General features: G+C 44.9%; 1 protein-coding gene across 6 annotated transcripts in view; it reads left to right on the top strand.

Moving 5' to 3' along the window:
- ARHGAP24 (Rho GTPase activating protein 24) overlaps positions 1 to 14,447 on the top strand; it is a 184,349-nt gene that overhangs the window by 105,720 nt on the left and 64,182 nt on the right. Inside the window, exon 1 of one of the 6 annotated variants that reach the window (XM_058837944.1) lies at positions 7,590 to 7,948. The exons of 2 other annotated variants lie outside the window; for them this stretch is intronic. The gene's annotated coding sequence lies outside the window, so the exon portion shown is untranslated. Of the gene's footprint in view, positions 1 to 7,589; positions 7,949 to 8,000; positions 8,245 to 8,282; positions 8,429 to 8,496; positions 8,772 to 14,447 lie in introns of those variants that run through there. 3 more of the 6 variants (XM_058837945.1, XM_058837949.1, XM_058837948.1) reach the window with 3 other exon arrangements.

The raw sequence follows: 14,447 nt of genomic DNA, 5'->3' as shown, positions 1-14,447 counted from the left end.
TGGATGTGACAGCTCAGCTCCAACAGCCAGCAAAAATGGGCTGCTCAAGTAGGAGGCTGTTTGGAGTGGTAGATTCCAGGATTCCTCAGAGGTGCCCACTCCATACTGCATCTGAGCAAGCCAAATTGGAAATAAGCTCATGGCTATATTCTGCTATCACTTCAGAACAGAGGGCATCTGCTGAGGACACCTCTACCCTGGGCAAAACAAAATGTAATTTATTTTTAGCCTTGTTAGTGATGGAGTGAGTAGTGGCAACAAATAGGGAACAAACACACTACTTTTCTGTTCCTGGAGCTGCCTCTCTCAGGTCTGTTTTAGGTATTTCACTGTTGTGCCCTCACATAATCAGCTCTTTGGTCCCCAACATAGGAGCAAGTCTTGAGGAGGGATACCACTCTGAGCTACCTGATCCCATGAAAGGTATCTCTTCCCATGGTAGGGGAATTGTAACTAAATGATCTTCAGGGTCCCTTCCAAACCATTCTATGATTCTGTGATACCATTTTGCTATTTGTGAAAAGGGATACTTACTTGCTTAGTGCAGCCTAGAGGAATAATTTGTTTATGTAACTGCCTTCTCAAACATGTTTTATTAGCCTTAGCCATAGGAAAAACTATTCTCTTGTCTTGGTCCCTGAAAGACAGCAGTTATACCTAGCAGACATTTATTATTTTAGCACTTAACTATGTGGGATATGGAAAATGAGTTTTCAGTATTCTTCGTCTGTTTCACCTTATGAACTGCACAAAAACCTCTGTGGACAGAAGCAAGATTTCTGCCTTCTTCCTGTGTTTTCCCTTGACCCTTTCTTAGAGCAATGCAAAGCACAGAAACTTATCTTTACCTTCTAGCTTGCTGTTGAGTCTTGGAACTTGCTGTTTTTGGAATAATATACTGATTCTAGTTGCCAAGTTGTAGCTGATGTGCCTTCCTGTGTGAGTTGTGAAATGGTGGTGCACAGCTAATTCTTGCCCTGTCCTTGCTATCCTCTCCCAGGACCTTTGGAATAAACATAAGCTTATGGAAAGGAACAGTGATCTCCTGACAGACCCCAAGTTACACAGGATGAGACAGGGGTCTCATGGAATTGATGCTGTAACCTAAGAAAACTACTGGAGTCCATATGTGTGATTTGTGTATTAATATTTTACAAATTACCTGTAAGTCAGCTTTTTTTTAGGATCTTTGAAGGTCCCACAGACGATCTGTAAAGACAAAGCCTCTTTTATTGAGATGAATATCAGAGGTGCTACTGATCACAATAATTTTTATTCTGATGCTTTTCCAGCAGCCATGGGAGTGAAGCCAGAGTCTCATTTCATTGGAGCTGATTTACAGGTGTCAGGCTATGGCAAGTTTCAGTCAGCTCAGACTAGGGCTGTGTTTGAACTGATGACCGGGAGGGAACATCTTTAAAGAGCTGGATTCATAAGTGATATTGCAGATGAACTCTACCACCCTGGCACATGTGTCACTGAGCTGTTGGAAAAATTGCTGGGAAACAAACCCAAGGATGTGCTTGCTGTTTCTTAAAGGCTAAGAGTTTGAGGTTTTGTTTGCCATTTATTTACCACAAATAATGTGGTTTTCTGGCTCACATGGAGGGTTGTTTTCCATGATCAAACCTCGAAACCATGGTCATCATCAGAACCTCTGCTTATTTTTTTTACTTCCTTTCTGTATTTGAAACCAAGATGTTACAGTCACCAGCATTTCACTGTGATCCAGAGGGAGACACACGTTCCATGTGCTCTCCTTGACTGAAAGTTGACATTATTGTGTAATAAGTTTTGAATCCACATCTGAGCTCTCTAAATTCTGTGTTTAATTAATAAATTTTTATTTACTCCTTCTTTTCATAAACCAAGGAAATAACAGCTGGTGTTTGCTTATGTCAAGTAGACAGATGCATCACACAAACACCATACTTTTCCAGCATCAAAACTGAAAGGGAGTTAATATGTGAAAGGCAATTTGTGGATGCATCTGTGTTTATGAACCTGTTCATTCCAAATGTAACAACAAGATATAAGGGCAAGATAGGAAAGATTTTGTCCATATGGATTACAATTTCACAGTAATTTTTTTTTCTGATGTTTTCTTCCAGACCTGCTATAATGTTTCTCCTATTTCCCATTCCCCTTAGGAGTAAGTTCTTTGAAAAATAGCATATTTGGGCAATTTTCTCTTGTGACCTAGCTCTTGGAGAGGGTTTTTCTAAGCTGCAAGGCAGAACAGCAGCCAAAAATGTAATTGGGCAAGTTAAATAGTGTGCAGCTGAGAGCCCTTTGCATGGTACAGCTGACAGAAGCGTCCATGAGAAGGTCTCAGCATGATATTCAGGGTTATTTGGGCATCCCTGAGGGCTGCACGAATGTAACCAATTTAAAGCCCAAATACACAAACATATGGAGAAAGACTAATTTCTTACATATCAGCTGAACTGTATTTGGACTGCAGTGGAGTTAGAAGGAAATGGAGGAAAACACTCTGGAAGATTTATTCATGTGCTGCAATATGCAAAACTGGATGCTGCATCTGTATCACAGAGAAAATAATTTCTGTGATTGTAACACCCTCTTTGCTCTTACAGTTGTGTGTGTGACTGACTTTTCATCTGTCCATGAAATGTGTACAGCAATTTTATCCAGCAGACTAACTGATAGGACAGTTCAGCTTCTCCTAGGAATGTCTAGTAATGTCTATCACTGTAATGCTGCCTTTAGTAATGCTGAGGGACAAGCTGACAGCTTTGCTTTCAGCAGAGATTATTTTTATTGACAGCAAGAAACTTGCTGATAAAGTGGAGGGCAGATCCAGATGTGTACATCCTCACATTTTCTAGGCACTTTTAACAAAGAACCCCAAGTGTTCTTGTCATGCTGAATTCCCTAAGCAGTTGGGGATTTATGGGTACTTTAAAGATTCCCCTCGTAGTGTTCTGCAAGTACCTACACTGCATAGCTGTCTTCCTCCATACTTCCTTCTTTAATGTATTTGTGGTCATATGGTTAAACACATGTCATAAAACACAAGGGATATGCTCAACAGCTAAATTTACATTAGCATATCATCTTTAATTCACATTTCTGGATATTACTCCCATTTTGCATGGGTGTAGCCCAGCTGGCACCTCTGAAAACGTTCCTGCCATAAAGTACTAAAAGTGAAGAGAAGAGGATCAAATCCCATTTAAGAATGCACTGCGAATAAAAAGATTTTGTTCTGAAGTCACATGAAGTATTAAAAATTATCTCAGTGAGCAAAGTCACAGTCTCTCCAGGAATAAGGAAGAATCTTTTCAGTGGGATGTGAAGCAGATACTTTTAGTGGCAGGTCCCAAACCTTACAGGCAGAGCAGAAATCACTAAGAAGTTGGTTTAGTTGGTTAAGAAATTTAATTTATTGCTGGTGATGGTACTTGGGAAGAAAGTAAAACGCCTGGCAAAACAGCTTCCCTCACCTCAGCCAGCTGGGACAAAAGGAAAACTTGTTGAACAGTCTGGATTCAGGGAGCTGCAGTCAGGACCGTGACATTTGCAAGCTGCAAAGTTGCAGTGTTTCCCATGTTGCTGTCCCTCCCCTTGTTCCCTGCCCACCTACACACACAGCTGCTCCCTGCCCGGGCAGCCCTGGTGTCCACCAGTGTCCAAAAATTTGAGGAACGCAGCCCCAGAGTGCTGTGGCCAGCGCTGCGCCAGACACTGGAACACGTGCTGTTTACAAAATACTCCTCTAAATATTCCCCAGTGCCACGGAGAACACAAGTGTGAGGCAACAAAGGCAACAGAAGGAGATTTCTTGCCTTTCTAATGAACTGTAGGAAAGGTAGGAAGCTATTTCTCGCATAATTTTTACTGGGAGCAGTGAATTATCTAGGCAGTGATCACTTGCATTCAGACTCTGCTCCTCTGAGTCCCGGGGAGAGCAAATGGACCCAGGGACTCTGCAGGCTCATGGCACAACTTTTTCCTGGGATTCTTCAGTGCACTCCCAAGCCCAGCTGATTCACTTAGGTATAGTAACAGAGAGGATAAGGGCTAAACTACAATTCCTTTGTAATAAGGAATCCTACAGCACAAAGCCTTGGAATTATGTCTCAAACAGTTAAAAAACAACCGCTGTTTTCTGGGGCATCGTTCTTGGTCATGTGCTTTTGACCAAAATACGCAATAGTCTTACAGGTTGGCTTCCAACCAAATTCATCTTGTAGTCTCTCCCACTATATGGGACCACCATACTCTGATTTAGGTAGATGTTCAGAAGGAATTTTCTCAGGAGGACAGAGGGGTTTAACCTCAGCAATTCAAATGAAAAATGGTGCATACTTGCTGTGATGTGGTTCAGCTGTCTGCAGGGCCTTGGCAGTAGCAATCTCATTGCGTGTTCAGTAGTGAACTCTAAATCTTGGCAGCTGTGGTTCAGTATTTCCACTCATCTTTCCATGCACAGTGTCAGCCAACATCTGACTCTTTGGAGAGTAGCTGACTGTTGAATACTTACATCACTGGCTAAACTGGTTAAACAGGAGAGGGGAATTAGTCACCAACACTGAAAAGTTCTCAACACTCTCTTCACCTCCATCTCACCAGCACTGCTGGGTCCTAGGCTTTGGGAACAATCCAGATTGGTGCAAACACAAACCCACTGCTGTCAGGGGAAGAGTTGGTGTGTGAACTGTTTCAGGAGCTTGACTCCGCAGATCAGTGGGCCTTGACAATATCCATTTCAGGGTGTCGAGAGAGCTGGGTGGTTTCATTGTGAGTCTGCTCTCCCTAATCTTTGAGAAGTCATGCAGATCAGGGAACATCTGAGAAGGCTACAAGAAGGCTAAACTCACCCAGATCTACAAGAAGGGTTTAAGAGAGGATCCAGGAGATTACAGGCCCATCAGTGATACTTCAGTTCCTGGGAAAGTTACTGAAGAAATCCTCCTAGGAGCTATCACAAGATACATGAAGCTGGGGATTGGGAAAAGCCAGGATGGATTCACCAAGGGCAAATTGTGCTTGACAGAGCTGATCACTTTCTATGGTAAAGGAATTGCTCATTCCAAGTGGGACGGGTGGCAGACATTGCTTTCCTGGATTTCTGCAGGGATTTCCATATGGAGGTTCCAGCTTCCCCCTGAACAGACTCATTATGGTCTAGACAAGTGGTCCTTGCAGTGGGTGGGGAACTGGCTGGCAGGAAACATGCGGGAGGTGCTTGTAAACAGCTCCTCTTCAGGCTGGTGACCTGTTACAAGTGGGGTCCAACAGAGATCGATACTGGGCCCAAAACTGTTTAATATCCTCACAAGTGAGCTGTGTGATGGGACCAAGTGCACCCTGATGAGGTTTGCCAAGTGGGGAAACAGGCACTTGAGAAAGGAGACTCGCCCTGCAGGAAGACCTGGACAGGCTGGAAGAGTGAGCTACCTGAATCTTAGGAAGCTCAACAAGGCAAAGTGCAAGGTCTTCCACCTCGGAAAAAACATATTTCAGGGGTGCAGCACAGGTGTTTGTAATCTGCCTGGTGGGAAGCAGCTCTGTGCAAAGGGGGGTCCTGGTGGGCAACAAGCTCAGTGTGAGCAAACAGTGCTGCTGTCGCAGAGATCCAACACAGTGGTGAGATGCACCAACAAGGGCACCACCAGCAGAGATAAAGGTTCATTATCTGCTTCTACTCGTTGCTTGTCAGGCCACACCTGGAATGCTGTGTTAGGTTTTGATCCCCACAATACAAAAATACGTAGACAGCTGGAGGGAGAGAAAGGAGTACAGAGAAAGGCCACAAAGATGATCAAAGGACTGGGAAGGCTGCCATATGAGGAAAGGCTGAGAGAGCTGGGTTTGTTCAGCACTGAGAAAAGAAGGCTTAAGGGAGGTCTTACATCACCATGTTCCAGTATTTAAAGGGTGCCTGCAAAGACGGAGAGTCCTTTTTACAAGGAGTTGCATGGAAAAGGTGAGGGGTAATGGTCACATGTTACTCCTGGGGAGATTCCAGTTTCTGTGATCATTCCATGAACTCACTGGAGGAGAAGCAGCTGCAGAAAGCAGGCTGCTCAGACCTGGGGGATGGATGATGTCTGTAGCTCGCTCACTGCCCTTCTAACTGGGTAGAATTGTGAATTATTCAGAAAAACAATGTTGAGTGTGATACTTGGTCAACATGACTGCAAGAATCTGTGACCTAGGGCTGTGTTCATATTAACAGCAGTGTTCCCATGGATTTTGTTAGGGAAGGAGCTGCTTTGTAACACTGGAATATGATGTATTAGGAGGGGAATATTTCTCTCCTATGGTGACTTCACTGGGTGCAGCTGGTCCTCAAATGTGTTTTGAAGTAGTTTCTCATTAGTATCAACTCATGGGAAGTAACAGATGGTGAAGTGAAACTAAATTAGTGAGAACGTTGTGCTCCGTTAATGCTCTTTCTCTCTATAAATAATAGCTGGGGAGTGGAGCAGGAATGAAGACGCTGTTATGTTTGTGGCTACCTCTGCTGCTACGTAGATGTTATATGATGCCTTCCAGCATGTTTGGTCAGCACTAGAAAGGAGTAGAAGGAATTTGCCAGCCCTTTCACAAAGGCAAAAATAATGCAATTCTGCTGCAGAATAAATAAAATCCAAGGAATGTCAAAGGCTTATGAGGGGAAACAAGTGTGGGAGACAATTTTACATTATCAGACAGTCTTTTCAGCTTCTTCCTATGAAAGTGAAACAACACCCAGCGTCTCTCCTCTGATATTCCCAGTAAGTCTCCAACTTTTTAGTGTTTACTTCCATCCCAAAATCTTCCTTTCAAATATATGTATCTTAATAAGACTTAACTTGTTGTGGGTCAGACATCCTGGCTTGTTGTCAGGCACACTTCACAGTTGGAGCAACTAGCAGGAGAATCACTGTGGCTTTACCAGCCTTTTAGAACACCACAAGTGGCTGCTGCCAGCCATCACCTGCTCCTTCCCATTTCTTTGTGTGCCACAGTGTGAGTATTGGCATCCACAGACTGGAAGTTTTACATTCAAATCTGCATCTGGCATCCCAGCTCAGATACTGGCAGCAGCTCTGGCATCTTTGTCTTGAATGACATCTTCTGCAATGTTGGTCTTCAGTGATTTTTTTCAGCACACAGCAATGAAAAGCTTTTCAAAAAATAATTCCTCTTGAGAATTTTTTTCTGGACTTGTCAGCTTGTGCTGTAGTGCTGTAAACTTTCCTTATGGGCCATTTTGTAGACTTTTTTGCAGAGCTTATCCAGCGCCCTGCAGGACATACGCTTCTGTTAGTGATCCTCTTGAGGTGTTAGCCAGGACAAAATCCAGCTCTGTTTCCCGTGCTAGTCCTAACTTCACAGTGGAAGCAGGTGCTGATACTATTATAAACAACACAAAGCTGAAAAACCTAACAGTGTGAAGCTTTGATTTGCAGGGGGACATACGGATCTCTGAACAGCTCAGAGACTAAGGAGATATACTTCCTCCAGGGATCTTTTATCATAAAAGCAGCTTAAGTGACTCACTCTTTCCCGAGGATATTCTTAAAACAACCCCACTCAGTTCATCTTTTAGTGGTCAGAAAGAAGATTTATTTTGTGCTATTTTTCAAAAAAACCCCAAAACTAAAAAACAAAGAAAAAACCCCAACTCCATCCTTTGAAAAAAGTCAATGGCTGTATTTCCAAGAGGATCTGGGAACGATCTATTAGACGTCTGTACGGCTCACTAATGCATGGGCTGACTGGCACTATCTTCACTCAAGCAAGTGCTCCAGTGAAAAATCCAGCGCTATTTTTAGTTCCCTTACAACAAACTGCTTGATTGTAAGGCCTGGGGAACCGTGACACCGCGATCGTGAGGGGTCTGCTGGAAAAGGCAGCACAAGGACGAGGCAGGGCAGCGTGCTGGCTACGCCGGGGACTCCGGTTGATGCCCAGAGGAACACGCCAGGAGCAGGTATGTTAAATCATCTCCTAAGCCTTGGTCTGCCCACGAAATGAAGCTGCTGGCCAGAGTCAGGGCACGAAAGCGTTAGCTGGCTGGCTCTATCTGCTCCTGCCCTTAAAGATTTCATTCCATAAATTCCTGTCCTGACCGTCAGCTTTTAAGTCGTCTCCTCTCGTTTCCTAGCCTTTTCTGGGATTTTGCAGGATCTTTAGGCAAGTTAGCAAATGGCAGTAGCGGGAGAGAGATAAGTTTCCCGGGCGGAAGGCGTCGTGCTCCGGTGGAAGCCCCGCCGTGGCAGTGCCTGGGTGAGTAGCCGGGAACAGGTAGGAGCTGCAGCAGGCAGAGAACGCGGCCGCCCGGGGGTCGGTGCGAGCGGCCGGAGGGGCTGGAGCGGGGCCCGGGCCGCGTCCGAGTGCGAGCGGCCCCCGGCCCCAGCGCCGCTGAGCCCCGGCCCGCCGGACCCCGCCTCGGCCGCGGCGCTCCCCGCAGGTCGGTCCCGGGTCGGGCGGCAGGTTCCGGGGGGGTCAGGGGCTGCTCCTGGGCGCGGTGGTCGCCATTCCTGGGCGGTGGAGTCACGGGCGGGACGGGCGCCAGCGGGCGGGCAGGGCGCGCCCGGCCGCGGCTGCCGCGGCTCCCCGGGCTCGGCCGCGGTGCCAGGTGAGCGGGGGGAGGCTCCGCGGCGCTCCGGTCCCGGAGGGACGGCAGCACTGCCGGCGGGACGAGCCGCTGGATCCCGGCTGCGTCCCGCCCGCCTCCTGCCCGGTTCCGAGAGCTGGTGCTGTGCCGCAGCCTCTGCTAGCGTGCCTGAAGAACGAGGATCCCGGACTGCCGGGTACGCGGAGCTGGAGCGGCAGCTGGGCTCGGCAGGGAAAGTTGTGCGTGTGTAAAGTGCCGTGGGAGCGGGGCAGTGCTTTGCTGTCTCGCATTTGCACCCTTTTGTTTCAACACGGCTGTGCAAGCGCTTGCGAATTCCTTGCTTCAGAGTCAGAGCCAGGCTTCGGAGCGAGCGTTGATGCAGTTTAGCTGCATTGCTGTGTTTTAAAATAACTGCATGTGTTTCACCCTTAATGATACCGTTAACTTAAAATAGCACGATGTGCTGCCTCCCTTGAGTTACTTGGTAGAAAAAACAAGGAAGGGGAACCGCTGAATTCCCATGAAGTTTGTGTTCAGAGATCCTGCTAGGCTTTCAGCATGCTGAGCTGCTGTAGCAGCCTTCTCCGTGTACTAGAAATGTGTATTATCAAACAAATACTCTCTGCTGCTGTGGTCACATTCTCTGCCCAAGGTACACTTGAAAAGACAGGTGAAGCAGCACTTCCGTAATGGGGTTTTTAGTGTACTCTCCTGCTAGATCTGTGCATTTGTATATTACCATTGCAGATGGTACAAGCAGAGTAGCTGTAGCACGTGTTGGCTTACTTTTGCATTAACCAAGTTCATATTAGCTAATAATCAGCTCATGTGAAATGAAATAGTTAATGTTTCGGTGCTTGTCGAAAAAAAAATAATTCAAATATTAAAATTTAAATACCCTGTTTTGTTCTCACTGGTTCTGGCCAGTCCAGATTTTTGTCCTCCAAAAATAGTTAGTCTTTTTATGACTAGTTGCCAGTTTCAGCACTAGTTACTAAAACAATGGCAAGTAGAATCAAAAGTCTATTACTCCATGGCCTGAATTCAGTAAACTGAGTCTGCATGGTGTAGAACTTGTATACTTTCAGAGTAATTAAGATGAATTAGTTGAGTTTTCTTCTGGCAAAAAGTAGAGGTGGATGAGATTTTATTAAAACTTAAGTGGCAAATGTTTTAATTTTAGGGCACTTTTCTGGGACATGTTGTATGTGTCAGTGTAGATGAAAGCGCCGTGTTTGTGTATGGTGATCAAATGCACAAATTTTACCAAACTGCTGGAAGGGCTGACTGGGTATTTCTTAATCAGTGTTGTGTCTTCCCATCTACTCGTCCTGTTATGCCGAGTGTTTCAAGGGCAGATACCGCTCAACCCACTTCTGGAAATGCTCACTGGCATGTTGTAGTGTTTGTGTTTGCGCGGAGGACACTTGTGCACAGTACAGTCCTGATACCTTTTAGGTGAGCGATGCAGTTGGTGTCTGGAACTTGCTGGAATCAGCCTGGCACAGGGGACACGCTGTGTGACTACCTCCAATGTCTAATTTTGATACTCTGTGTTGGAAAGAAACGTAGCCCTCAAAAGACAAACTCAGGGGTACTGCAGCTCTTGGTTACCTGCAGGTGCTGTCTGCTACCCTGCTTGAGGACAGCTCAAAGTAGCAGTAGTTCAGTTGGTGTTTGGTAGTGCGAATATGAGAGGTAAGGGGAAGGGAGTCGCAATGCTTCTGAAAATTGTTAAGAAATGGGTATGTCTTTGCACAATATCTGGATATAAAACCCCTCTTTTCTATTCTCTCACACCCTTAAGCCTTTTAATTAGGTCAGTGGGTGAGATGCTGTGCTGCTGGTCACGCATCATGCCCTGAGCATAGGAGAAGGTGGCCCTGCAGGGTGTGTTGTAGCACCCTGATTCTGGAGCTGCTCATGGGTATTGAAGCCTTCCTCTTCCTCTGCTCTGCAGGGTGACCTGCTGCTGCCTCTGGGCTTCTCTTTCCTAAATGGGGTTACACTTGTACTTCATTGTCAGTGCAGGTTCTGAGACAGGCCAGAAATCTTACTTGAAGGAAGTGAAGTATTTTTCTGGCTTTATTGTAGCAGTTGGGAAGTGATGGATTGCACATAAGCTCTGCACCTGATATCTATTGCAGGCCATAAATCCAAGCAGTGCAGCTCAAAAGCAAACTGTAAAGTCCAGACTGACATTGTCATTAGAATATCCATTTGGAGAAATACTGGTTTCTGAGCTATGGCTAAAGATGAGCAGGTGTCAGATTGATTTTCGTGTCCTCTAAATGCAGCGCAATAAATCTTGTTGTCTCATCTGTTTTAAAACAGCTTTCTGGGATTTTTTGATAGTTTCCCCCCCCCCCCCCCCCCCCCCCCCCGATCTCTGTTAGCTAATTGAAATAGAAGTGGCTTATAAACTAAATAAACATAATTTTCTTACAAATCCAGCTCATCCTTCTTAAGCCAATACTGATATAAAACCAAACTCATTTTAATCATTAAATAAAGTAATTGACTTTTTGGTCTGTGACTATCAGATGGTAGCAGATTACTGAAGTACTTAACCTAATACCATGCATGTAAAAAGTTGCAAGTTCTCAGCATTCACTCCTGCTGGAAAAGATGCAATTAGAACCCTCTCTTGGCAACAAATTTTGTGAATAATGTGGGTTCCTTATTTAATGATGAAAGTGTCAGACTTTAAAAATGACCAGGAACACGTTGGGGTCATTTAGGTTGTCACAAGAGCTGCTCTGTCTATGATGCCTCTGAAATCTTCTCCTTTTCCAGCTAGATCCTGGATCAGTGCACTTTGCAGCCCAGCTGGCAGTAGGGTAAAGAGGGAGCCTTGTACACAAAACTAAAAAAGTCCAGTTTCTGTGGATGAGAAAGGTGTCAGAGAATACCTGAACTCACATTTTACGCTTAGTCATAAATAAAAATGAGGCAGCTAGAAGTAGCAAAGAATGTTTGTGAAAAATAAGTGTCATATGTTTAGAGATGGGATGGGCTAGAATAGAATAGAAATAGAATAGAATTTTTCATTTGGGAGGGAGCTGTAAGCGTTCTTTCAGTCCAACTGCCTGACCACTTCACCTGACCAAAACTTAAAGCGTGTTAATAAGGGCATTGTCCAAATGCATCCATCTTGGGTCAACAACCGCGTCTCTGGGAAGCCTGTTCTAATGTTTAACCATACTCTCAGCAGAGAAATGCTTCCTAATGTCTAGTCGATCTGTCCCCTAATGCAGCTTTGAACCATTCTCATGCAGGAAAATACAGGTAACAGTCGTTTCCTGAAAATGTGTGAAAGAGCTAACAACATCCAGCAGTTGTTTCAGCTTCCTTGTTTGCAGTCTGTTTCAGGCTTCATTTGGTTTCCTTTATTCTCCCTCTAGGATATTTCAATTGCAAATGTGTTGGATTTGTAATGAGGGAGCACTAGGTTTCCAATACTCAGTGAACAAACCCCTAAAATGTTTCCTCTAACAGTAAAAATTCATCATGCTTGCCTGTGGATTTTAACCTTCAGCCAGTTAGGGAGCCAATTGGTGATGTTGTGTTACCAGAGGAAAGAGATAAATGTATTTTGGCACCATTTGTTCATGTCCTCCCTTGAGGTCATTGTTTCAATATAAAAGGAGGGTTAGTGGCTTTGGACATCTCTGTTACTGTGTGCTACTAACATAAAAACTAATAAAATGATAGGTTGCAGGTGTAAAATATAGGCCCAGAGTGACTGAAAATATGAGAGATGGCTATAGAATTGGAGCTTGCAATAAATGGTAAAAGATAAAATGGAAAAATCCATCTTTATTAAAAGTGGTGTGTGCAATATATTTATTTAGGCACTAAGAATCAGGAGACTTGTGGCTGCTTCAAATGAGAAATGTGTTTTAAAGAAATATTTTTTTCTTTTAAACTTAATTTGAGGAGGTTTGAAAGAATTCATTCTTGTGGAATTAGATTATGGCCTGGTTGTTTTATTTCCCTCTTCTACATCATCTTGTCCCTCTCAGTTCCACAAATAGCTTTTTCATCTTGGTTGCCACTGGCAAAAGCCTGTAAGTAGGATTTTTGGACACATATGGGTGAATCAGAAATGCTGTGGTTGGAAGCTTTGCAGTCATTAGAAGGAGGTGCCGGAGCAATAGAAGGGTCACTTGGCCAGATTTCAGGAAACTCGAAGTTTTGGGGTTTTTTTCAGAAACAGCATAATGGTGAGGAGATAGTGCCAGCAAGCAACCTCAGTGCTGAATCACAACATCATCTGCCTTTCTGCAGCCTACAGAAGCTGTACCTCACACGCTCTTCCTTCAGAAATCAGGACGTAGACCTTACCCAGATGACACCATGATCACCAGTATTGGCAGGAATGAGCCTTGGGCCACAACCAGTGCATTTAAGTACTGATATCCTGAGGGCAGTAAATTAATACAGGCCTATCTTTGTCTTTTTTCTGCCTCCAAAAGATGGGAGGATGGAGTGGGAAAGGCAGATCTCGTTTTGCTTTTCCCTTGGGGTACCCTGATACATGGCAGAGCCTGTGTCTTTGTGTCTGGAGAGGTGGGACACTGCCTAAGAGCAGAAGAAGCTGATGAAAGCAGTGGAACAATAGAAGGAAGATGCTGGGATCCTTCACCAAAATAGTTCTTACCTTAAGCAGTCCTTGTCTGGTCCTGAAAGGAAGTGAGACCACTGGTGGGAATCTATCTGCTTTATAAAGGGCTTTGATTATCCTGAACAGTGTGCTGTTCATCAGGCAAAACAGAAATGGCATCTGTGCAAGTGCATCAGCCTTACTCCTGTACTCCTTCCCAGCCTTACAAAACCTGACCTAACACCCAGAGGTTCACCCTGAGGTGGAATAGAGAGGGCTCTTAGGGGAAAGAAACAAATGCTGTGGGGATTTGGGGCAGAGAAGATGACAAATTGCATAAACTTTTGGTAACCTTAAGGGCACCTAAGTGAACTGTCAAAAACATTTTGTGGTCCAACTTTCCAGCAGGAGTACAGCTGCTCAGTGCCCAGGCTCTCCTGGGAGGGTTATCCTCACCTGCCAGCCCTCCCTCTCTCAAGGTGGTCAAGTTGTGGTCCTGAGGCAGCAGTGGGTACTTGTGAAATGGTGCAGTCACTGCTGTGTAATTATTACATCAAGGCCTCTGAGGTATTTGCCCTGATCCGTGACTTGACTTGTGATGCTGGCTGGTCTGGCTGGCAGCTGGCAAGTTGTTAAGTCGGGGCATGGGATCTTGCTTTAGTGTGAAATCCCTTGGGGGCAAAAATCTACATCTAACCCAGCAGATTGCTGTGGTAGAAGCAGCAGCCTGTCCCCTGCCTCTGCACACACTCCCCTGCCCCTGTCTGCCTGATGTTTGCTTCCTTGCAGCTCAGGAGATCCTGTCCTTCAACCCTGTAGGAACCCAGGCACTGGCAGCTTTTGTTGTCTGTACTGAAAGGAGCTGATTCCTGCTTTTAACACCAAAACCGAAAGGAGGCTTTTACTTAAAGATAGCAATAAGTAGTAGTGAGAGACAAGCTGCTTCTGCTTGTGTGGGCCCTCACTCTGTCTTTTTAAAGCAGATAATAAACCAACTTCCCTAGTTACTGGTTTCTAATTGTTATCACTGATTGCAAATCATCTTTCTTATCTATTTAGATTCCTTCCAGTTCACTGAGTAGCGTATGAAGTTACTGCCTTCCTGATGAGTGTCCTGTAAAATCTCAGGGTACAATGGGACAGCATGTTGTAGTTATTTAAATTACAACTTTTTTCTTTAAACAGGATACTTATTTGACACACTTCACTTCAGGTATGACTTCTGTGTCTCTGCCAGTACGTTTTCTGAGTTTATGACGCACTTCA

The sequence above is a fragment of the Poecile atricapillus genome, chromosome 4, assembly GCF_030490865.1.
Source record: "Poecile atricapillus isolate bPoeAtr1 chromosome 4, bPoeAtr1.hap1, whole genome shotgun sequence".
Classification (NCBI taxonomy): Eukaryota; Metazoa; Chordata; class Aves; order Passeriformes; family Paridae; genus Poecile; species Poecile atricapillus.
This window is presented reverse-complemented; position numbering and strand designations above follow the sequence as displayed.